Source organism: Falco peregrinus, chromosome Z (assembly GCF_023634155.1).
Source record: "Falco peregrinus isolate bFalPer1 chromosome Z, bFalPer1.pri, whole genome shotgun sequence".
NCBI classification, from domain to species: Eukaryota; Metazoa; Chordata; class Aves; order Falconiformes; family Falconidae; genus Falco; species Falco peregrinus.
In genome coordinates this window covers 63,487,315-63,505,057 of record NC_073739.1, presented here as the reverse complement: position 1 = coordinate 63,505,057, position 17,743 = coordinate 63,487,315, and positions in this window count along the sequence as shown.

Below are 17,743 nucleotides of genomic sequence, written 5' to 3'. Positions count from 1 at the left end.
GAACTTCCACACCAGTGAGTATAAATTCATTGTATAAATCCATACTTGAACTTCTGAATAAACAATCTAATGTTCAGAGGCACTTTGTTTCTTGGATGCCACAGATTTAATATTACTTGAAATTAAACACACAACTGTCAGTCCCTGTGTTTAAAAACTTTGGTCCTAGCCACCTTCCAATCAAATGAAACTTCTGACCTGAAGAAATAGTCAAACGCCATGAAGCCATTTGTGAGCAGAACTCTGAATAGGAAAGAACCTCCTGGCTCAGTACCTGATTCACCCATTTTCATTTGGTGGTATGTAAGGAAGCCAAGTGAATTGTTACTGTTTTGTCATTCTGTGACTCTCAGGATGCACTGATCTCATCTACAGCACAACAGAAACTCCTGTATTTTTTGCCTCATCTTATGGATTCACAAAAGCGAGCTAAAACTGTCTTCTGAGGGGAAAAAAAAGGCATTTTTTTTAACATCCTCTTCATTTTCATGTCTCTTCTTTGCTAGATCCTAAGAGCTAGAGATTCACCAACTTTTTGTTGTGAAATGAACCCACCACAAACAGCCTCTGCTATGACCTGAAACTGCTGATTACTATGCAGTTTAAGTGAGAACCAAATGGTTTGAGTTCTACATTTTTTAGGATTTTAGTTTGTTTTCCATACACCCTGATTAAAAAAAAAAAAGTTGCTGTCACATTCTTACATGCTGGGTTTACCCACTCTTATCACTCTCTCCACTCTACCTTTGTCTTAAAGACTTCTGTACTTAAGTTTGCTAGCGTACACAGTAAGTTAGGTACTCAGCAATGCTTTCACATGTGCTATCAATCTGCTTCAAATAAATCGTTTTTGTTTCAGGGGACACTGTTACTCACCTTCTGGGAGAAATTAATTTTAACCTAATCACTAAAATTTGCATGTAAAGTACATATTGCAATTAAAGTACCCAATAATGCTAAAGAGAAAAGTCTTTTGGGTCCGAGGTTTTGGGATACTTCAAATAAGGTAGAAATGAAATGTCTTAATCCTGATTTCCTCAGGGCAAAGAGTGGAAGGGGGAGAAAGGAGAAAAAGATTCTCATACAAAATGAGGGGAGTAGAAGAGGATGGCTTTGGTGAGGGGTGTTTCATTAGACAGATACTATATGTGAGCAGCTCTCTCGTGGTAGCATTTTTTGTTTTGGAAAATCAAACCTAACAGACTTACATCATTGCAAACCTTTTGCAGATAAGATGGCCAAAAAAATTGTCACACTTGTGCCCAGGATATTGCCAGCCTGCTGTTCTTGAGTGTCTCTGCACATCTTGGGTCACAGCAACCCCACACAACGCTACAGGCTGGGGTAGAGCAGCTGGGAAACTGCCTGGTGGGAAAGGACCTGGGGGTGCTGGGTGGCCACCTGAACATGAGCCAGCAGTGTGCCCAGGTGGCCAAGAAGGCCAACAGCATCTTGGCTTGTATTGGAAACTGTGTGGCCAGCAGGGCTGGGGAAGTGGTTGTCTGTACTCAGCACTGGTGAGGCTGCACCTGGAATACTGTGTTCAGTTTTGGGCACCTCACTTCAAACAGAACATAGAGATGCTGGAGCATGTCCAGAGGAGGGCAGTGAAGCTGGTGAAGGGTCTGGAGAACAATTTCTACAAGGAGCAGCTGAACGAACTGGGGTTGTTTAGTCTAGAGAAAAGGACATTCAAGGGGGACCTTGTTGCTCTCTAGAACTACCTGAAAGGGGGCTGTAGGGAGGTGGTTGTCAGTGTCTTCTCTGAGATAACAAGCAGTAAGACAAGAGGAAACGGCCTCAAGCTGCACCGGGGGAGGTTTAGATTGTATATTAGGGAACAATTCTTCATGGAAAGGGTGGTCAAGCATCGGAACAGGCTGCTCAGGGAGGTGGTGGAATCACCATCCCCAGAGGTGTTTAAAACATGCATAGATGTGGTGCTGAGCAATGTGTTTTAGTGATGGAGTTGGCAGTCCTGGATGAATGGTTGGACTTGATGATGTTAAAGGTCTTTTCCAACCTAAATGGTTCTATGATTCTATGATCAGCTGCCGTGCAAGGAGTAGCCAGACCTTCATTCTCCACTGCCCAAGAGGGCGGAACACCATAACAGAGCCGCAACCAAGGGAAAAAGCTGGGATTTAAAAAATATTTTTGTTTGACTTGGCTTCAAAAGTCAAATATAAGAAAAATGGAAAGAATATTTTATTTCAACTTCATTCTATATAATCTGATTTTGATAAGATGAAATTTGTTTCATTTTGAAGAGGTGAGAGTTTTCTCCTTGGGTTTGACTTCCCTTGCGTCATCTTTTGGATGGCACATGAGAGGGCTCCAGTTCCAACAGCTTCACATTTTCCAATGAAAAACAATCCTACAGGAACATTTGGGACAAACTTTGTAAGACAGGAAAGGTATGTACAAGTTTAAACTCGTGACTGAACAAAGAAGGAAGAAGCTATCCGTAACAGTTTATATCTGTAGCAGGAAAGCTTCAGTTTGCACAAGTGATTTTAACATTTAATCTTGCCATGAGACTGTCAGGAGGAAAACAAATGGCAAGAAAAGCAATGGAGAAAGTACTGTCAGCATGTATGGCTTCCAACCATGGAGCTAACAGCAGGCAAATTATTTTTTTAGGGACTATTCAGTACAGCTTACAATTTGTCTCCTGACCAGCAGCAAAGAGGACATTAAACTATTAAAGCTGCCACTTTTGGTGTGTACCAAGGGTGGAGCAGTTGACAGTAAACTGGGCATGAAGTTTCAGGAAAGAGGAAAATATTACTGCAGGTGGTGAGGTAAAACAAGCTGTGCCCTGGAGTGTTCTCAGGTGCTGGGACAGGTTCAGATGCACGGTGAAGTCCTCATGATGCTGCAACCTGGGGCAAATGACAGGGCCCAGCCCCCAAGCACTTAGGAGAATAATGCTTATTATTCTCCACGGTTAGCTTGCAGGCAGCCACCCAGTTTTGGTGCATCAGAGCGTTTGCTTAGGTAGATGTGGCCTGTTGTGAGCCTGTTGGCCTTCATGCTCACTTTGCTCCTCAATGTGAGCCCTTTCAAGAAGCCCCTGGGGAGTGGCAGAGCTGTGAACCCATTCTGTATTACATTGTTACAATAATATCCTGGAAAATAAAGAAAAAATACCCTGGAAAAGACGGATAGTACTCAGAGAGACCCTCTTGGGAGACCAGCATAAGGATCTCTGTCTGGAAGATCGTCATCTTGGGAGCACCCTCATCAGGGATGGGTTTTGTCTCAGAAGTTGTCAGTTCATCAATTCCACATCTGCTTTAGGATACATGCACTCCCACGCTGGCAGTGCTGATTTTTCTCCTTTCCCTGCTGAGGGTCCTTAGGGTGGCTAATCCATCTTTATGTATCTGTGTTTGGTCAGATCAGTATCATCCCTTACCTCTGACTTCACAGAAATCTGTGGAGAGTCCCCTTCTATAACTTAATAGAAAAGAAGAAAAAAATGACAGCAGAAATTTTCATTTACAAATACAGAAGAAAGCAGTGTGTGCAACGGCTGTTGCAGAGGACTGCTTTAAGTAGGACAGTCCTCAGCACCTAAAAATAGTTGACTTAGAACTGATTCAAAGCCTGTTCGAGTTAGAGGAAGATTTCTATTTTGAAAGGGTCTGGACTGAGGTCACAGGTGGAAATTACAGAAAAACTGTACTAGAAAAAAGGATTAGGATGGAAAAGAATATGATCCTGATGAGAGAGGAGAGAGACGCGTGGAAGTCTGAGCGTCCAAGGTAGGAGGCTTTTGTTAAAAGTGTGAGAAAGCAACAGATCAGAGGGAGCAGAGTAGGTAAGATGCAGGAGCAGAGCCTGGTCACGGTGCTCCAGTGGAGAGGGAAAGGTCTTGCTGTGGTCAGCCTGGGGGATGGTGGGATCATTCATCAACTCCTTCCCCAGAAAAAGCCAATTAAAGTCTGGAGGGCTGTGGTTAGCCATCGCTTTCCTTTAGATTCCCCCAATCCCATCTAACCTCACTGAATTATGCAGGTGATCTTACCCCAGGGGAAGTGGGGAAAGCAGAACTCCGGGCAGTCTGTTTTTCCTGAATCTGCACTGTTTTTCATGCAATGAACAGTTGCTTCATGCTCACATCCCTACCTGTGACACCATCACTTGAACACTACTGCCCAACTGCAGACTGCATGGCTTACAGAACCTCAAGGGACTGGACTTGCTCCATGAGAGTCAAAAAGGCATGACTTCCATGCCCTGAATGGCTGAATGAGGTGGCTTGTCTGCAAATCAGTCCTTCACATATGTCCTCCTGTTTATCTTATTTCCTTTAGTTGTACTTTAGGTAATGTGAAACAAACCTGGTCAGGAACTCTTATGGCTTATGCCTTGTGCACTGATGGCAGATGATGCTTTTTAATCGGTTCCATTTTCCTTCACAGCAGAATCAGTAGTAATAATTCACTTGTATCATAAATTGTATATAAACCTTCAGTTTATACCAGTTTGTTTAAGCAGGATGCCAGACAGAGAACTGCAAATTTGCCCAATCTGAAGAAGGTGAGTTTGTAACTATTAGGACAGCTGTCCCTACAGCCTGTTTCTGCATGCATGAGGGGAAATGGCTGTCTCATTGTAAGGAAAAGGGCATGAAGAAGAAGGAAGGTTTAAGAATTTTGTGCCAAGTCTTAAGGCAGGAGCCAGATAGCAAGAGGCTGGTAGTGATGTTTTCATTTCACAGGGAGATGGAAACTTCCTTGGTCTTGTAAGCCAAAATATTGAGGTTTCATCCAGTTAAGGTGGTATCTACCTCTTTAATAGGACTGTGACTCAGAGAGCAGGTGACGGCTGTTTCTTTCTGTGAATAGAACTATAATACTTCTCAATTATCAAAGACATAAATTACTATTATTTCCTTACCAGATCGAACATCTTCCTTAAATATGTGAAAGAAAAATTGTAGGTTGTCTAGTGAATTTTCTTCTTGGAAAAACTGCCTATTTTTAACATACAGGTTCAATGAAAGTTCAAAAGTTTATCGTGCAAAGACTAATATTCTAATAATTTGTCTGCCAGCTTCTCAGCTCATATTTTGATACTTTGAATTAAGAGATATTTTTGTACTGCCTTCATGTAAAAGTAATCAAACAGCACTTTTCACAGGCCTATCACAATATCTATTGATCATAATCAAGCTACAGACAGTGTTAGTATTAGAGGGTTCCTGTACAGGACAATTTGTCAATCACTGCAGCAAACCAATGCTGACTTTTGCAGGATGCTGTTTTCCTCAGCCAATGCAACTCCACCAGGTTTCACCCTATGAAGAACTGCCATGAGGCAATGCTCAAGGAGTTTACACGTAAATCAGATATTTTTTGCAGGTAAATCAGATATTTTTTGCAGGTAAATCAGATGTTTTCACACTTCCTGCACTCAGTAACCCTCATTCCCGGGTAATACAAGGACTATTGAATGTAGTCTCAGCACTACTGGTAGTATCAACAGCCTGCTCTGGAAAACTGACGTGTCAGAGAGTGGGAAAGAACAAAGTGCTTACCTCTATGAAGTGGAGTAAAATGAAGACTAGTTCATATTTATGGAGCTCCCAGATTATTCACAGTTCCTGAAAAGTGTTGAAATAATTAGCACAGACTGTTTTTAAACATCTAGGTGCAAATAAGGTGAGTAGAAGCAAGCACAGATTTGCCAAGAATAAACAATACCAGTCAGTCTAACACCACTTGATAAACAGTTTTCAGGCAGAGAAACAGGAGTGTTTCAATATTTTTATTTTAGAGAGATTTTTGTGCCAGTTTATATAACTTTTTCCCAACCTGATATTGTGACCCAAAAAGAGTTGTTTAGGACAACCTCCCTCCCCTTGGGACCAGCAACCAAGTTTGTGATTCCCTTGGACTGAATTAAGATGCAATGGCACCAACCAAGCAGTTTTGTGATTTATTAATGCAAAATACAAGACATGTGGTTAGATACCATAACTCAATGGTGATTACTTCAACTGGATAAGCAAGTCCCATGCCACATGTTGCTACTTAGATCTGGTCACTATTCAATAAGGAGAAAGGAGAGGAGAAGAGGGAGTTGTGGAGAGAGAAAGGGAGAGAGAAACGAGATATCACCACCTGTGGAACCAGCGGCTTCCTGTTGGTCCTCTTCACCCAAGGTGTCTTGGTGGTGACGGTCCCACCTGAGCTTTTGCCAGTTTGCGTTTTGTCTTCTCAAGGACACTTTCTTATTTACGTACAAAGCGAGGGGGTGTGTGGTCTGTGCCTCTGCAAATTTAGCTTGTGAGTGGTGGTTACAAGGGGTCATCATAAGTGGTTGTGAGGGGTTTAGCTCTGCACATGAGCAGTTGCCTCATGTTACCACAGAAGTTTCTTTCAGGGAAGTGCTAGCCAGATGTCACCTTCACAAGATCTAAAGCCATGACAGCCTGTACCACATTGTGGTTACCAAGTCAGGAAAACTGCGGCTCACTGTGCAGCAACAGCTCAGCTCGGTTCCTCTCCAATTTCAGTAGAACAGCTTTACACCAGCTCTGCTTGAATTTGTGTACTAAGAAAGGTTTAAAGCAGTTATCAGTATATTGCTTCCTTACAACTGACTAAGACTGGCTTTTATGGGGCAGCCTCTAAGATGAGGGCAGTATTATCTGTGTGACAAGAAGCAGCCACAGTGTACCACTAAACGTAGTAAGTCATGAGGTTCTGCAGGAGACAGTCCTTGGAGCAGTACTCTTTAGTATTTTCAATATCAAGTTATATGGGTGAATATAAAGTACACTTACTAATTTTTCAAAAGACATTTTGTTGGGCCTGACCATAGATAATTTGGAAGAAAACACTAAAATTAAAAATTATCCTGACATCTGGGAAAGATGTTTTGAAGAAGTAGAATGTCAATGTAAAATGCAAGGTACTATTCTTTAGAAGGCTTCATCAGATAAACATAGGATAGAGACCAGCTGACAAAATACAGGTTCTTCATGAAACCATAGGAGGACCATTGTGATTCGTGAGCTGAGGAAAAGGAAACACTTGCAAAACCAGCAAAAGTTAGAGTAGTATAAACAGAAAATTAAGACACATGAGAAATCCCTCTACCCTAGTGAGCCCAAACAACCTGCACAGCTGCAGGGCTGAGTCCCATGTTGAGTGATGTCTTTTGAAAAACCTGTGGATCACCAGTAGAAAGTCCAGAGGAGACCACTAAAAGTGACCAGGAGTCTAAACAGGAGTGAACACAGCATTTGGGGTTATTTTTGTCTACATTGCAGAGGACAGGGGGAGGAATCAATCCTCAAAAACATGGCAACACAAAATTGCAGAAGGGATTGATTTGTTTTCCACATTCATGGTGACCAAAGTAAGTCCTAGGTTTAAGCTGGACCAATTTAAATTCAGGTGAGACACTAGGAAAAGCTGGCTACTGGGAAAGATAATGAAGGACTGGAACAGGAAGACTGAGGTATGATGAAGGTAATCTCAGGGAAGGATGCACGCCTGTATGTCCTGCACCCTCCCTATGGGCTGCTGACTGCTGGAGTTGTGGGCTTAAAGAGAGGAAAAGATGTCACATACTGCCAGCAGCTACTTCATAAACAAAATACCAGCAGAATTTCCATTTTAAACTTAATTACATTTCTTCCTCCCCTGGCCTTTCTGATCTCTGCCTTGACAGGTTTTCCTAACATGAGGTCTAGCCTATCCACAAAATCTGTGAAAGTTCAGACACAATATCCTGAAATGGGATTTTTTTTAAAAAAACAACAAACCTAAATGAAAACCATACCAACCATACCTGGGGAAAAGGTAAAGATTTTATTGCATGAAATATAGACTGAACTTCTTGAGCTGTGACTTATGACTTGGGACCAAAATTTATTTGCTTACAAAAGTGGGGTTTTGGCTGAGAAAGACATTGACATGAGAATGATGACTACAGCAGTATGATGGATAGCTGAAGGGAACCTAAACTTTGGGATGTTTTTGGGGAGGGATTGTTCTTGTTTGATTGGTTTTGAAATAAACTTCTAGGGTTTTATCCTGCAAAAATAAAGCTCAGAGTACAAGTTGTTCAGTCTGGAAGGACATCTGTAGTCCTAGGGGGAGTCTTTCTAAACTCTCTCAAGATACTCTTTCACAGCTCATCTATAACGAACACCTTTTCTCAGGACAGATGTCTTGGAGTGAACTCAGCAGAGTCATGCTGCTGTAGACTTTGGGTAAGTGAGAGGCATGTGACTTGCATTTCTTTCTCTGACTCATAAGTCAATGGAAAAGATTTTAATGTGCTTGCAGTATATGGCTCCCCCAAACCAAGCATGAATTACGTTGCTTTCTATATGGCCACCCAATTGTGGAACACTCCTCAAAGTGGTAATTATAAATTAAAAATAAATGCTTTTTAAAATAGATTTCTCAGTTTCAAGCACAGTAACTTGACTCACCTCCCAGACTAGTACTAGAATTGTGCAAAGTAGGCACCATTCCCTGGTTCAGCATTGGTATACAGTGTAATAAATACTGCCATTTAGTATGGAAAAATGTGTGTTTGTTTTTATCATATGCAGTAACATGGAACAACATGATGTAGCAAGTTCATTGCCTCTGACCTCATGCTTGCTAAATGGCATCCATAAATACTGAAGATGCCTGTGACATTTTTGGTGTCTCAGATTACACATTTCTAGAGTTTAGGGAATGCCTGACCAGGGGTGAACTTCTCTGGCACATCATCTTTTTTCCAGAACATATTGTTCTTGGATCTATCCCAAAACATACACAGAGATGGTCCAATGTTTCAGTGGACAGTCTTTTCCTTTTCTTTGGGCAGTTCAGCTTTTGTTTTGGATGTAAACTAATCCTTAATGATATCGTCATCTAAGCCTGTTTATTGTTTAGTGCTCTTCCCTCAAGAAAAATAAAAAACGTTCTAGAAAAAGCCAATAAATTCTAGTAGAATCAGCCAGATGGGTTTGTTTTGGATACTACTTAATCTTTCCTATTCATTGTTACTACATTTTTTTCAGGAAATGCCAAAACTCACTTAAGAAAACTCCTTTTCTGTGCCCCTTACTAATTTATTACCATTTTCTGAAGGCACTGTCCTGTTATCCTTGAAGATAATGAAAGACTTCCCTTGGCTTCGATATCAGCAGGAAATTACCCTAAGTGAGCAGTTTTGTCACTTGGAAATTATTTATTTCTTAAAGGGCTTAGTCCTGTGAGTTACTGAATGTCTGCTAGCAAGGACTGATGATGTTCAGCTTCCACTGATGTTTGCACGGGCTGAGAGCACTCAGCAACTTGCTGTACTCCATCAAAATTAACAGAGAGAAGTAATTTCCAATAAACTGTAAAACACAAAGTAACATCTTCCCCAGTATCTGTTTGGTATCACAGTATATAACCTGAATGCTGTGTGGAAATTACACCTTTTCAGCTATAACAACTTCTTTCAAAGTTTAGATACATTCTTACTCTAAGAAATGCTTGCCACATTCTGTTCATGCTCATAAGGTCGTGACTAAGATAAATAGATTTTAGAGAAACATTATAGTTGGAATATGTGGGAGGAATTTCATATTACTAGCTCATTTTCAGAAGATAGAATTTTAAAAGCTTGTTGAATTTTGTGCTTGATTCCATTAGAAGGGAATATGACAATGGTTTCTATAGAATATACATCCTCATAGAACAGCACAATTTAATTGGGTATGAAATGGAATATATCATGGAAAGCTACTGAATAACATCTGAGGAAAACAGCTTTAAATCCTGACATTTAGAAGTATGGCAAATGGATGTTGATGGTGACAAGACTTAAATAACTTTAAAAGGGTGTAAGACTTGGCCCAGTTTCTCTCTGAGCTAGTGACAGGACTCCTAGTGCATGTTAATGAGAACTGGATGAGACACCAAATCCTGAAGTCTTTATTTGGCATGCCATAAATCCCCACTCTGGCACAACTCTGCCAGAGCTGTGTCCTGGGCTGTCTATGCCTTTGCCTGGACTCTGGCGCTCCCACCGACCTCTGCCAGGCTGCTTCAGAGACCTGTGGCTGAGCCAAAGCAAGACTCTTTTATATGTATGTCAGCTGCAATAATAGATTTATTTTGTGGAAGGTGAATATCATATTTGGAAGCAATGAGTAAGACCTCAGTCAGTGAGATTTCCACAGGAGGGAGGGTGCAGAGTGACTATAAGTGAGAACGGACCAGGAAGAAATGGGGCTTCCAGCTGATGAGTTTAGGCCTTTTCTCCAAGTTTTACCAGTCATATAGCTATAATCTGATCCATAGACAAGCATGTTTTCTGGTAACAGAGGAATAACTTCAAGCATAGGACCAAACAGTCCAAGGTGTAGGCTCTTGAGGGACAGCGAGAGGCGAACTTCAGCAAAAGACAGAGAGAAACAGGACAGCCTTACTGTGGGAGCCAAGGAGAAGAGTCAAGAAGTCCCAGATTTAGAAAGGCTGGAGGTGTTATCAACATCCATGGAAATAAAAAGATAAGAAAGGGCTTAGCAGAAAAGATTAAGAGGTTTCATGTGTCACCATCCTCTGCTGGTTTCATCCCATCTTCCCCTTTTACTGAATCCTTTTATGAAAGAGTAGAGATGAATTTGTGACATGACTGTAGTATTCAGTAGATTGGATATTACAGCTACAGGATAATGGCTTTACTGGAGAATGAACTCAGGAAGAAACTTGTTGTAGGCCAAATACCTACGTAAATCACAAAAGCAATAGAAACAGATCTACAAATACATGATGGTTTTTTAAACATGTGATCAGTTTTGCCACAACAAGATCTTTTCTAACCCTTTAAATTGTATGAATTGGTTTCCTTAGAAGCCCTTGGGACAATAAATCCAGTGCTAGGCATAAACTCAAAATTTGTACTTTTTCCATGGCTGCTGCTAGGGTCCTTTATAAACCAAACCCCATGTGCAATGTATTGCACATTTATCTTTATTTTCCAGTTGGGCTGCCTCATTAGCTTTGCTCTTGCCTCACATATGGCTGACAACACCTCCAGCCTTCCTTAGCCTGGGACTTCTCCCTGACAACAGCAGTTACAAAGGGGACACAAAGGGCTCCCTTGCAGCCATCTGGGGAGGCTGGGGGTGCCCTCAGGATGAAGGCCCACTGTACTGTGCCTGGGCACTAGCTGTGCAAAGCAGCCCATCCACTGGGCTCCCACGATGGCTAACATGGCTTGGGCGCTGCTGTTTGCTCTGGGAAGCTGAGAAGAGGGAAGTTTTCCACAAGTACCTTGACATAGAGGTGACTCTTCCCTGCATGGTACCTAATCCTTCTCTTGCCTTTGGCATGAGCAGGGCAAGCAGGGTTGTAATGTTGGTTTATAGACCTAATGAATAAATTCAACAAGGAAAAAATGGTTTTCTGCCTAGTGCTAGTTGTGTGCCACTGCCAAATGCTACTCATCAGATGTAGTTAAAAGTTTGCCCATGCAATCTGAAGATACTCCCAATCTGCATTTACTGCAGAACTCAAGGCTGTTAAGCTGGCTCATGCTACTTCTGCATTCAGCCTCCTGTGCCTTTAACTGGGGTGCTTGTATTCACTCTAAGATCACTAAGTGAGAATACCTGTCAAGAAGTAATGAATATTTGCCAAGCAACCATGTTAATCACCTCATTTCACTCTGCTTGTATACTTACAGCAACGTGACTGCACAACGTGCCTCACTGGTATTCATGCAAAAAGTCACACAAGCCACAAGGAGAATAGAAAAGCCTTCTGGGAAGACCTGGGAAGCACTGCAGCGTGGGAAGGACAGCACGCCATGACCCCCAGGAGTGGGTGGCAGAAGCTGCCAGGAGGTAGGTTTTCTGTCTGGAGGGGTTATGCTGGTGTGTGTTGACTCTGTTTGGTTAATTAGACAAGATACTACATCTTCATGCTTATAGATGGTGGTGACTCACTTTAAAGGAAGGGCTGAGAAGTCAGGAAAAGGCCAGGATAAAGGAAATCCACAGCAGGGTGTTTGCTATGCTCTGGCTGCTCTGCATTTAACCAAAGTTTTTTAATTCTCATGTTGAGCTTTTTCATCTCGCGTTCATGTCAAAAGCAGGCTTAGTGTTTTGAAGGACACTTTGTAATGGTTTTATCCACATTCAGATTATTTGCAATCCAGGGGGAAAGTATGCATTCTTTGCCAGGGAAGTAAAAAATATACCTGAACATAAACAAAAAGAATGATTACAGCATGCACAATCTACCCATTACTCAATCCCCAAGGCTCTTTCTGTTTGTTTAGGTGCTTTTTCTTCTGCTGCTTCTGGTTGGACTGGGTGTAAACTCGGCAATGCGTAAGAATAGTCAAAATGGGTAACATAAAAATATGGAACATTCTTGAAGATCCTATGTTTCAAACTTAGATTCAAGGGAAAGCTACCAAAGGAATACATCCCAGTGGTCTCAAGTAGAGCTTTCTTCAGCACATCAGAGGTTTGCATATCCGTCACAGGGTGCTCTTCTGATCTCATTTCAATCCCAGACAGGTTCAGATTCACTGTGTAATGAAAATTGGCATTTGCATAAACTGGAGAGAAAAAACATTGTTTCTACAGCACATTATGTTTTCCGCTGCTCATGATATGGCATTTCATATCCCATAAAAAAAATTATCTGTAACTTACTGTGCATGCTAGAAAAAGCAACATTGTGCCTTTAAAATAGATGTCTTGAGTCTGAAAACATGATCTCTCGCATTCCCCCACCCACAAAGTAACCTGTGTTTATAAGCAAATCCACTCAACCCCCTAATAATGACCTAGAGTAAACATTTGACATGCACTGCTTTCAAGCTTCTCTTTGTTTAGGCATGAATTGTTCATTTTGATGTCTTTTGTATACTGCCTAAAGGAAAGATGTGGATAACTGGCTAGCTGAAAAAGTTCACATAGACATAGTCCAGCTGGCTGGACAAAAATGCACATCGCTCTCAGCTTATCTGAAGTAAAGCAAAAATACACTGTCTTTGGCTGTCCTTGTTACACAGTAACAGGAAGATCGCGGTGGGAAAAGAATGTTGCAGGTGGGAACAGGTAACTACAGAAGAGAAACTAGGGGCGGGCTTGGTATTTAGGCAACTAACCAATAATGAGCTTAACTTTTGTAATATGTATGAGCTAATTATAAGAAGGCATAAAAGGTGACTGTAAGGCACAATAAAGGAAGTCTGCTGATCACTCATATTGAGTGACTGTGTCTTCCCTCCGTCGCAACAGAAAGACAAATGATACAAGGGATGTTTTACATTAACTGTTGTGGCAGAGGTTATGCCTGTGTTTATCTGATCCTCTTTTATTGCATTACAAATGGTAAGATAAACTGCCATGCACACACTGGTCTTTAATGTCAGGGCACATTTTCACATTGGATTTTTAATTTAAAACATATTAGATGCAAGATAGCCAGTTGTCAAGGTTCCTAGTCATTTGCAAAATCTGTGGCAAAACCTGTGGCAATCCCGTAATAAAAACATTCTTTGCAATATCAGTGCTCAGCTCATTTTAAAACGTGAGTGCCTGCTCTGTTCATGCTAGGAAACACTTACTTCCCTGCCTGCCCAGTTTCACAGTTCAGCCAGCTGTGGTGGTTTTGGAGTGTCCCATCCCACCGAGCACTCCCGCTGCTGCCATCCAGCAGTGCCAAACAAAACAGCAATATTGAGTCCTGTTCCATGTGAGACTACACAGGGCAAGAGAGAGGGAGCAGGAAAAACCAAAAGAGCTTGGCGGATGCATTCCTGTAAAACATCTGTGTATCTCAGTGCACCCCCTGTCCTTGCTGCAATTTTCTGTCTTGGGGGAGCTTAGTAAAATCAATACGGAACGTTGAACTGGAAAAAAATAACACTGAGAGTACATGGTTTTGTTGGGGTTTTTTTGTTCTAGGCTTAAGATTTTTTCTTTGCTACTTGACAGGACTTGCTCTCATATACACTACTTGCTTTATGTGAAAGTAGTGGAAGCTCCAAACATAGATCTACCAATGAAGCAACTTGCTGCCTTGCAAACAACAGACAGTTCTCAGAGTCTTCTGAGAAGAAATACTAGAAAAATATTTACAGCAGAGTACTATCACCCCAAGAGCTGAAGCACCAGCACAGCTGAGGGTGCCTACCTCTTCCTAGCAAAGGTACTAGATTTCAGCTTCTCGTGGCTTCACCGTGGCTTGGTCTAGCATTTCTGTGCTTCCTCCTCCAGGAAGAAAAGCAGTATTTTTTTAACTTTCAGCAAAAAACATTCAGTGAGCTCTGGGAATGAGCCTAACAGACAAGAAGCAGTTTTGTTAACAGCCCTGGGTTTTGTTTATTCTGTATCTTGGATGGCCTCTGGCACTCTCAAAATTGGCAAAGGAGTTGTAGGCAGGTGTCTTTTGCTCTCCTCATGGATGACCACTAGGATGTGGCCAAATGATAAGACTGGAGGCTGATCTGCCACATGCTGAAATAATTAAGCAAGGTCTAGTCCAAACTTTTCCCCTCGCAGTCTTTTTTTTTTTTTTTTTTTTTTTTTTTTTTGATAGCTGTTTTATATGTAACTGGGAGGATGATACTTCAGGTAAATACCATACTCCTGATCTAACACAGAAAGATGAGGAGTGGCTTTGTGGGATGCCTTCCTGTGCTTGGTTGTCAGCAGGTGAAGAACAATCCTTGAAGATGCTACCTTTTTCCAATAATCTTGACCCCTACATTTCAAGCCTGGAAAAACCTGTAACTATGTGGCATCTCCAGGGGACTGCTTCCAAAGTGCAAGGAATAATTTTTCCCCGTCTCTGAAGGATCACCTCACTCCTCCTCACCAAGAGAGGGGGAGGGATTACCTAATTTCTGACACTACAGAAGCAGATCAGTATTTTATTTTCTGCAGAAACAGTGCTTTCATTGCAAATGCTCAGCTCTCCTCCCGCTCCCCAGACAGGCTCTTCATCTGGTCCCTGGGGAGGCAAAGGACAGGTGGTGGCGGAGACCCTGGGGACCCAGGGCTCAGTGTTGCACAGCCATGCTCTGCATACCCTGCATGGGAGAGAGGATGTAGCTGAGGTCACCTAGGGGAGCTGTGGGGTGGGGTTTGAATTATTTCACTGGTTATTTTTTTTCTCCTTACAGCTTGTGCAGTGCAGCTGGGCTGCTTTATGATAGATGTAAGGTCTACTGGTTCTGTCCTGAGAGTGTAGAAGGACCCTGGAGTTAAATGGGGAGTTATGCAGGGTGTAGACTCCAGGACACTATAAGACATTGTGCATTTATCTTTTATGGCCCTTCCTATGGCTGCACTGATCCTCACCAGCCCAGCTGCACAGCTTTGTAGGAAGGGAAATGACAAGAAGCTCTTTGCAGGGCTGTGTAGTCTTATCCCCAACTCCAGAATTACACTTCCCTGAGCATTATATCTCACTGCTGATTGACTAAATAGCAGTAGCCAAGCTCATGATCTTTGATAAAATAAATCTTACTTAAGGTATAATATAAAGAGAAAAGAAATCACATCCTTGCATACAGAGCACAAAACAGTCAGCAGGTGGAGTGCGGGAAAGAAGATTGAAGTAATTTTATTTAATATTACCGGAAGTGCAAGCAGGTGAAAGCAAAGTCAGTTATACTGTTTTACTTGCTATTATTTGCCTGCTCCCAGTGAACTGCATGGACAGGATGCTGTGCAGAGGGAGCAGAGGGGTGATGTGGATTAGCAAGAAGCCATGCAGGGGCTCAGGGCTATCTGCAGAGGAGAAAGGGGATGATGTAACAGGGTTTGAAGGGCATAATTCTCATTTCCAAGTCCCTTTCTCAGTTTTATCACATCCTTGTTCGCTGTTGGCAGGAGCGCCTCAGCACCAACTTGCTGCTGTGTGGTGCCTACATTACAAGGTACTGTTGCTGCACCCCAACGGTCTGTCTGGGGCTAATGAAGGCCGTGACAGCAATCTAATCACAGGAGCATGAAGCACAATGCCTGCTAACTGCCCAGCTATTTGACTCACGACCTGGACCAGTTTGGCATCCTGCACTGAATTTAGTGCTGTTTAGTGATTTTCCCAGTACCTGGCTGGGCTGGCTGGGAGCCACCTTGAATGTGCCTGAGCCACACTACAGGTCCAGCACCTGGTGTGGCCACAGCACACTGTGCTTGCCTCTAGATAAAAATCTGGGGAAAAACCAAAGAAAATAAATGTCTAAAATAAGGTTACTACTGTAGTCATTTCCTTGCAGCCCTTAACCACCTCACTGTACCCCAGGCTCCAAGGGTTTGCTCGTGAACTGAAGGATCCCTGTAGCAATGACCCCCTCCTCAAAAAGTGCTCTGGCTGGGACACGGGTTCTGCTGAATTTGGTTACCAGCACCACCTACCTCCTTGTCCTCCCTCAGTAGAGGTTCAGGCAGTGCAGCGACAGCTGGGTTGGTATTATCTCTGTCAGGCGTCTAGAAAGTGGCAATTTCTCATCTGGAAAAACTCACTCCTTCCCTGAACATTAAGGTGAAATATCTTCAGTTTTGGGTGCCAGTTCACACTAAACAACTGGTCTTCTTCCCTATGAGAGTGGTGAGACTGGAACAGACTGCCCAGAGAAGCTGTGGGTGCGCCATCCCTGGAAGTGTTCAAGGCCAGGCTGGATGGGGCTTGAAGCAACCTGGTCTAGTGGAAGGTGTCCCTGTCCATGGCAGGGGGTTGGAAATAGATGATCTTTAAGGTCCATTCCAACCCAAACCATTCTATGATTCTATGATTTCCAAATTACAATGATCAGTGATTAATGATTTATTTGATCATTGTTGCTTCCTTCCCTTCCTTCCCCTCCCCTCTAGAAACTCAAAGTGAGTCCTGTCGTTTCTAGTGACGTAGCCCAGACAAACTCAGTGTCCCATGGTGGGAGGCACAGAGACAAATTAACTTGCAGACACAGAACTCCTGTCCCTTTCCGGAGATGAGTCACACCACTATTTATTTGCAGAGTAATGCTGGTTCATGTGAGAATGAACCTGGGTCCTCTTGGCAGCAAAAAGTAATATTCCCCACGCCCACTGTCTCCATCTTCTGCCCCCCAGCTGCTTTTTCTAGCTTCACCTAGAGGACTGGGTTGTAATGTTTTGCATCACTGCTGCATTCATTGCAAAGATGACCACAATTTAATAGGAGAGAAAGCCATCCCTGTGTAGAGTTGGTGTGTCGGCATGGGTTTATAAAGCGAGCTGTGGTCCTCTGGAAGGAGAGCCACCACAAAAATGCAAGATCATAATCATTAACACCATTAAACACACAAAGCAAGAAAATGAATATTTTCATCCATATAATAAAACCGTTCTTTTGTGGTGGAGTGTTGCAGCACATCTCACAAAGAACACTGCACTGGTAAGTTTATTAGACAGTCACAGGAGCAAGTGAGTAAAGAAGGAGCAGAGAAAAAGACTCTTTTGTCTCTTCCTTTGTTGGGAGGAGGGAAAGGTGGGGGGGGGGGGGCGGGGAAGGGAGATAGGAAAGATCTGTCCTCTTACTGCAGTAGCTCTTCATTTAAACAGTTTGTGGTGAAAAGGTGCCTGTTTCCATATTCATCCTAAAGTACAGAGGGGCTAACTATAGCTGTCTTCTGTGTTTCCCCAGGGCAATAAAAGAGACCAAGTTTCTTCCCAGCCACCTGCACTGACTGGCAAAGCACAGTGGGAAAAGAAAGGTGGGAGCACAGAAGAGGGGAG